Source organism: Coregonus lavaretus (assembly GCF_964263955.1).
Source record: "Coregonus lavaretus genome assembly, chromosome: 15".
Taxonomy (NCBI): Eukaryota; Metazoa; Chordata; class Actinopteri; order Salmoniformes; family Salmonidae; genus Coregonus; species Coregonus lavaretus.
Genome location: NC_140002.1, coordinates 12,546,306 through 12,554,333, shown reverse-complemented (window position 1 = coordinate 12,554,333; position 8,028 = coordinate 12,546,306).

The window sequence follows — 8,028 nt, the reverse complement described above, 5'->3', positions numbered from 1 at the left end:
GGTCACCTACAAACAAGCAAGATTTCTGGCTCTCACAGACCTGTAACTTCTTCTTTAAGAGGCTCCTCTGTCCTCCACTCGTTACCTGTATTAATGGCACCTGTTTGAACGTGTTATCAGTATAAAAGACACCTGTCCACAACCTCAAACAGTCACACTCCAAACTCCACTATGGCCAAGACCAAAGAGCTGTCAAAGGACACCAGAAACAAAATTCTAGACCTGCACCAGGCTGGGAAGACTGAATCTGCAATAGGTAAGCAGCTTGGTTTGAAGAAATCAACTGTGGGAGCAATTATTAGGAAATGGAAGACATACAAGACCACTGATAATCTCCCTCGATCTGGGGCTCCACGCAAGATCTCACCCCGTGGGGTCAAAATGATCACAAGAACGGTGAGCAAAAATCCCAGAACCACACGGGGGGACCTAGTGAATGACCTGCAGAGAGCTGGGACCAAAGTAACAAAGCCTACCATCAGTAACACACTACGCCGCCAGGGACTCAAATCCTGCTGTGCCAGACGTGTCCCCCTGCTTAAGCCAGTACATGTCCAGGCCCGTCTGAAGTTTGCTAGAGTGCATTAGGATGATCCAGAAGAGGATTGGGAGAATGTCATATGGTCAGATGAAACCAAAATAGAACTTTTTGGTAAAAACTCAACTCGTCGTGTTTGGAGGACAAAGAATGCTGAGTTGCATCCAAAGAACACCATACCTACTGTGAAGCATGGGGGTGGAAACATCATGCTTTGGGGCTGTTTTTCTGCAAAGGGACCAGGACGACTGATCCGTGTAAAGGAAGAATGAATGGGGCCATGTATCGTGAGATTTTGAGTGAAAACCTCCTTCCATCAGCAAGGGCATTGAAGATGAAACGTGGCTGGGTCTTTCAGCATGACAATGATCCCAAACACAACGCCCGGGCAACGAAGGAGTGGCTTCGTAAGAAGCATTTCAAGGTCCTGGAGTGGCCTAGCCAGTCTCCAGATCTCAACCCCATAGAAAATCTTTGGAGGGAGTTGAAAGTCCGAGTTGCCCAGCGACAGCCCCAAAACATCACTGCTCTAGAGGAGATCTGCATGGAGGAATGGGCCAAAATACCAGCAACAGTGTGTGAAAACCTTGTGAAGACTTACAGAAAACGTTTGACCTGTGTCATTGCCAACAAAGGGTATATAACAAAGTATTGAGAAACTTTTGTTATTGACCAAATACTTATTTTCCACCATAATTTGCAAAGAAATTCATTAAAAATCCTACAATGTGATTTTCTGGATTTTTTCTGCTCATTTTGTCTGTCATAGTTGACGTGTACCTATGATGAAAATTACAGGCCTCTCTCATCTTTTTAAGTGGGAGAACTTGCACAATTGGTGGCTGACTAAATACTTTTTTTCCCCACTGTACATCTAATTTTTTTTTTTTTTGTCCTATCATGATGGAAAGATCCCCAACCCTATATCCTGGACACCCACCTGAGTGACCCATACACCAAAGAGAAGTTCCCATCACTTTTATGGACCTGCTTTGAGTATGCAGCCTAAACAGAGAAATAAATGCGATCAGAGACCTACCTGAGCAGCACCGCCCCTTCAGGATTCTGAGCCTGCCTGGCAGGGTTGGTCCTACAAAGCCAGAGCCCCCTGGTGGGAGAGCATCATATACAAGGAAATTCTCAAAGCTGCTAATGAGAACCTTGACAACCTTTTACCTAGCCGGTGGGGATTCCGGTGGTAGTGGCAGTGCTGGTAGTGACAGTGCCCACCCAGGTAGTGGCAGTGCTGGCAACACTGGCTGCAGTAACCCATGGGGAGGGGGTCACACTCGGACAATCAGAGAGGGGGTTTATCATTGTGGCCCAGGTGGCACAAAATAATCAAAGGTCTGACTGCACGGGATATAACAACCGTTGAGTATCTGATTTTATGGTGGATTGTGGAGGAGGGGAGATGAGTGTGATGGAGTATGTGAGTATGTGCGTGTGTGTTTGTCCGGCATCTGTTTTGGGGGGGTGGGGATGTTGGGGGGGGGTACGGGATGGACCACTGTAATTATTTGCTAGGATAATAATTGCTTGTCAATAAATTAAATGTAATACAATGGCAATCCGGGTTATATGTTAAAATCCTACGTATGAACTGCCAACATTATTACGCATATTAATTATTAATGATGGAAAATAAGATATGCAAGATATTTTAATAGTTATATATAGAGGTGACAGCATTGGAAATGCTTTTGGCGGTTAATCTTCTTCTGTTTTGTGCGTGGCACTGTGTGCTGTTTTCGATGGATGGGTCCTGGCCTCTCGGGGCCCTAGGGATCCGGAGGGATGTGGGTGGGATGCCGATCACTGGGATGACGGCTCAATTTGGGATGGGGAGGGGCTTTAGCGGGGGAATTAGTGGAGAACAATTGAAGGGATACTTAGTAGCAATGCAAATATCATGGTACAGTTATATGGACACTCAATCATTACGGGGTTTTTTAATGGTACATTTACAAACATATATAGTGATAAATAGACTTGAAACTTGTATCTCATTATGGTGTATGGTGAAATAAGTATAGCCAGTTATAATTGTAATGGCTTAGCTGATAATAACAAAAGAATAACAATATTTACATGGCTCAAAGAGAAGGAATATAATATCTATTGTTTACAGGAAACTCATTCAACAATTCTAGATGAAGTTGCGTGGAAAAAGGAATGGGGGGCGAAATATACTTCTCCCATGGGCAAAGAAATTCAAAAGGGGTGATGATATTAATTAATAGTAATTTCGATCCGAATGTGCAAATTGTCCAAATAGATACGCAAGGTTGATGGATTATTTTAAATATGTTATTGGACAATAAACAGATATGGCTCATTAACATTTATGGACCAAATAATGATGATCCACACTTCTTTGACAATATACACTGCTCAAAAAAATAAAGGGAACACTTAAACAACACAATGTCAATCACACTTCTGTGAAATCAAAATGTCCACTTAGGAAGCAACACTGATTGACAATACATTTCACATGCTGTTGTGCAAATGGAATAGACAACAGGTGGAAATGATAGGCAATTAGCAAGACACCCCCAATAAAGGACTGGTTTTGCAGGTGGTGACCACAGACCACTTCTCAGTTCCTATGCTTCCTGGCTGATGTTTTGGTCACTTTTGAATGCTTGCGGTGCTTTCACTCTAGTGGTAGCATGAGACAGAGTCTACAACCCACACAAGTGGCTCAGGTAGTGCAGCTCATCCGGGATGGCACATCAATGCGAGCTGTGGCAAGAAGGTTTGCTGTGTCTGTCATCGTAGTGTCCAGAGCATGGAGGTGCTACCAGGAGACAGGCCAGTACATCAGGAGACGTGGAGGAGGCCGTAGGAGGGCAACAACCCAGCAGCAGGACTGCTACCTCCGCCTTTGTGCAAGGAGGACTAGGTGGAGCACTGCCAGAGCCCTGCAAAATGACCTCCAGCAGGCCACAAATGTGCATGTGTCTGCTCAAACGGTCAGAAACAGACTCCATGAGGGTGGTATGAGGGCCCGACGTCCACAGGTGGGGGTTGTGCTTACAGCCCAACACCGTGCAGGACGTTTGGCATTTGCCAGAGAACACCAAGATTGGCAAATTCGCCACTGGCGCCCTGTGCTCTTCACAGATGAAAGCAGGTTCACACTGAGCACATGTGACAGACGTGACAGAGTCTGGAGACGCTGTGGAGAACGTTCTGCTGCCTGCAACATCCTCCAGCATGACCGGTTTGGCGGTGGGTCAGTCATGGTGTGGGGTGGAATTTCTTTGGGGGGCCGCACAGCCCTCCATGTGCTCGCCAGAGGTAGCCTGACTGCCATTAGGTACCGAGATGAGATCCTCAGACCCCTTGTGAGACCATATGCTGGTGCGGTTGGCCCTGGGTTCCTCCTAATGCAAGACAATGCTAGACCTCAAGTGGCTGGAGTGTGTCAGCAGTTCCTGCAAGAGGAAGGCATTGATGCTATGGACTGGCCCGCCCGTTCCCCAGACCTGAATCCAATTGAGCACATCTGGGACATCATGTCTCGCTCCATCCACCAACGCCACGTTGCACCACAGACTGTCCAGGAGTTGGCGGATGCTTTAGTCTAGGTCTGGGAGGAGATCCCTCAGGAGACCATCCGCCACCTCATCAGGAGCATGCCCAGGCATTGTAGGGAGGTCATACAGGCATGTGGCCACACACACTACTGAGCCTCATTTTGACTTGTTTTAAGGACATTACATCAAAGTTGGATCAGCCTGTAGTGTGGTTTTCCACTTTAATTTTGAGTGTGACTCCAAATCCAGACCTCCATGGGTTGATAAATTTGATTTCCATTGATAATTTTTGTGTGATTTTGTTGTCAGCACATTCAACTATGTAAAGAAAAAAGTATTTAATAAGATTATTTCATTCATTCAGATCTAGGATGTGTTATTTTAGTGTTCCCTTTATTTTTTTGAGCAGTGTATATAATAAATGATCAACCCTGCAAGCAATTCAAGACAATATTATTATGGCGGGGGTTCATAATACTGTTTTAAATAGCTCAATGGACCGTAAAGGAAATCACACCACAAACAATCACCCACATGCTCTTAAGGAAATCGTGAATGTCATGGATACATTAGAACTAGTAGATATATGGAGGCTTAAATATCCTGATCTAGTGAGATATACATGGCGGAGACTCAATCAAGCTAGTCGTCTTGACTTCTTTCTTATCTCATTCTCGTTGGCGCCAAAAGTTACAAAAGTGTTGATAGGGGACAGAATGCGGTCGGACCATCATATAATTGGCATATACATTACCCTTACTGAATTTCCACGTGGGCGAGGATATTGGAAATGTAATCAAAGCCTATTGGATGATAATTTATTTATAATTAGAACAAAGGAATTTATAACTGACTTTTTCCAACATAATATAGGTACAGCAAATCCCCTTATTGTATGGGACACCTTTAAATGTGTCTTTAGAGGCCATGCTATTCAGTACTCATCTCGAAAACAAAAGCAATTTAGGTCAAAAGAGTTTATACTAACAAAGGAAATAGAAAGTCTAACAGAACAGATAGATGGCAATAAAAACTGTAACATAGAGGCTCAGAATAAATTAGAGGAAAAACTAAAATAAATGGAGAAACTTATTCAAGAAAGAGCAAGTGTAATATATTATAAAAATAAAGCAAACTGGATGGAATACGGGGAAAAATGCACCAAATTATTTTTTAATCTTCAACATAGGAATGCTACCAAAAATAATTTAATGAAATTGGTTACAATTGACGGAGTAACCCATGATTCACCAGATGATATTTTGAAGGAGGAAACAAGGTACTTTAAGCATATGTTTTCGTTTCAGTCGCCTCCATCTCCTCTATCTGAAGCTAATTGTAGAGATGTTTTTTCTATTGATAATGTAAAATTAACAGCCAAACAGAAAGACTCATGTGAAGGTGAAATTACAGAGGAGGAACTTCTGGATGCAATTAAAGACTTTAAGTCTGGGAAAACTCCAGGGTTGGATGGCATAGCAGTCGAAGTATACCAAACCTTTTTTGATATACTAAGAGGACCGCTATTAGCATGTTTTAACCACTCCTATGTAAATGGTAGATTATCTGACACTCAAGAAGAAGGTCTGATCTCATTATTACTGAAACAGGACCCAGGTGATAAATATAAAGATCCAGTCCATTAAAAAAATTGGAGGCCCCTTACACTTCAGTGTTGTGATGCAAAGATTCTAGCAAAATGTATAGCGCATAGAATTAAAAAGGTATTGTTGGATATTATTCATTCTAATCAGACAGGTTTTTTACATGGAAGATACATTGGAGATAATATAAGGCAAGTATTGGAAACAATAGAACATTATGGAAAATCGGAGAAACCAGGCCTGCTATTCATAGCAAACTTCGAAAAGGCATTTGATAAAGTACGACTGGGGTTTATATATAAATGCCTGGAGCATTTCAATTTTGGTGAATCTCTTATAAAATGGGTCAAAATCATGTATAGTAACCCTAGGTGTAAAATAGTAAATAATGGCTATTTCTCAGAAAGTTTTAAACTGTCAAGAGGAGTGAAACAAGGTTGTTCACAATCGGCATATCTATTTATTTTGGCCATCGATATGTTAGCTATTAAAATCAGATCCAACAATAATATCAGGGGATCAGAAATCCAGGGCTTATTATTTTTATTTTTTTGTCATTTAGCAGACACTCTTATCCAGAGCGACTTAGAGGAGCAATTAGGGTTAAGTGCCTTGCTCAAATACACGGACAGATTTTTCACCTAGTCAGCTCAGGGATTAGAACCAGCGACTTTTCGGTTACTGGCACAACGCTCTTAACCACTAAGCTACCTGCCGCCCCACTTAAAAACAAAGGTGTCATTGTACGCTGATGATTCATGTTTTCTTTTAAATCCACAACTAGAATCACTCCACAGCCTCATAGAGGATCTAGATACATTTTCTAACCACTCTGGATTACAAACAAATTATGACAAATGTACTATATTACGTATTGGATCAATAAATAAATAAAAAATTATATTGCCATGTAGTTTACCAATAAAATGGTCTGATGGTGATGTGGATATACTCGGAATACATATCCCAAAGGAAATAAATGATCTCACTTCAATAAATTATAATAGAAAGTTAGCAAAAATAGATAAGATCTTGCTACCATGGAAAGGTGGGTGCCTGTCAATTTGTGGAAAAATCACCCTGATTAACTCTTTAGTATTATCCCAGTTTACCTATTTGCTTATGGTCTTGCCTACGCCTAGCGAACAGTTTTTTAAATTATATGAGAAAAAAATATTCAATTTTATTTGGAATGGCAAGCCAGACTAAATTAAACGGGCCTATATATATAATGAATATGAATTCGAAGGACAGAAATTATTAAATATAAAAGCATTAGATCTATCACTAAAAGCTTCAGTCATACAAAAGTTATACTTAAATTCAAACTGGTTCTCTATCAAATTAGTAAGATTGTCTCACCCAATGTTCAAGAATGGCCTTTTTCCCTTTATTCAGATTACAACCACTCACTTTCAGTTATTTGAAAAGGAAATCATCTCCCAGATATCACTATTTCTAAAACAAGCCATAGAAAGTTGTTTGCAATTTCAATTTAATCCTCCAGAAACGACAGAACAAATAATGCAACAACTATTGTGGTTAAACTCAAATACACTAATTGACAAAAAAACTTATTTTTTTGACAAAATGTTTAAAAAAGGTATAATCTTTGTAAATGATATCATCGGTAGGACTGGTGGAGTTATGTCGCACATGCAGCTAACAAAAACATATGGAAATGTCTGCTCTACCCAAAATTACAACCAAATAATTGCAGCCTTACCGCAAAAATGGAAGAGGAAAGTGGAAGGAGGAGAAAGTAAGGAACTTGTCTGCCGGCCTTGCATTAAAGAACATAATTGGTTAAGGAAAACTGTGATAAATAAAAAGGTATATCAGTTTCATTTAAGGACCAAAGGATTGACAGCCGTCCCATATAGATTGCAAAATAGTTGGGAAGAGATTTTTGACGTACCAATCCCATGGCATAGTGTTTATGAACTGATACGCAAAACGACACTGGATTCAAAACTTAGAATCTTTCAATTTAAATTATTATATAAAATTCTTGCTACCAATAGAATGTTATTTATATGGGGGATACAATCTTCCCAGATCTGCAGATTTTGCTGCGACAAGACAGAATCATTAGATCATTTGTTTTGGTACTGTCCATTTGTAGCTTGTTTTTGGACACAGGTCCAGGAATGGCTAAAGGATTGCAGTATTTACCTGGAGCTAACCCTGCAGATAGCATTGCTACTGATCTGAAAAGTCATAGTCAATCGATCAATAATATAATAATACTATTAGCAAAAATGTTTATTTTCAATTCACAATCTGTAGAAACAATGAGAATAGAAAGGTTCAGAACGTTTGTAAGACATCACAGTACAGC